This window comes from Propithecus coquereli, unplaced genomic scaffold (genome assembly GCF_000956105.1).
Source record: "Propithecus coquereli isolate 6110/MARCELLA unplaced genomic scaffold, Pcoq_1.0 Scaffold97, whole genome shotgun sequence".
NCBI classification, from domain to species: Eukaryota; Metazoa; Chordata; class Mammalia; order Primates; family Indriidae; genus Propithecus; species Propithecus coquereli.
Window position 1 is genome coordinate 2,113,114 of NW_012156062.1, and position 596 is coordinate 2,113,709.

The following is a 596-nucleotide window of genomic DNA, read 5'->3' on the forward strand; positions in this document are numbered from 1 at the left end:
GAAAAGAAGAAATTTAAAATCAAGTGTTAATAAATACCAGAGAGGAAATTGTAGAACAATACACAAAAAGAGCCAACATATGCAAAAAACAATCTCCAATGAAAAAAAAAATCAAGCTATAATTCAATACAAAATTATCTAAAATAAAAGATGATTTAGTGCTACATACTGAAAGAGACCACTATAATATAGGGAATTTTGAGGTTTAATAGTTAATGCAAGTACATGTGGTGCATGTTTTAACCAAAATGTTTGTACTCCCATAATATCCTGAATAAATGGAAAAAAATAGTTAATGCAAAGATATTCTACTAAGAGCTTTGTGTTTTAAATGTAAAGTGAGGGCTTTTTCAGTATCCAAGCAGGAAAATCAAATCAATTTCACAGACAGAAATCACTCTAGGCTCAGATTTCTCCATTTAATGCTAGAACATGGGTGAATAACATTTATACAGCCATTAGAAAAATAAACCGTAACCCAATAAAACATCTTTAAGGAACAAAGACACTGACCAAACACTAAGATAGGCACAAATTCAGAAAATATTTTTCTTTTTCATCCTTCTCTAGGAAGTAAGAGTATGGACTCCAAGAAA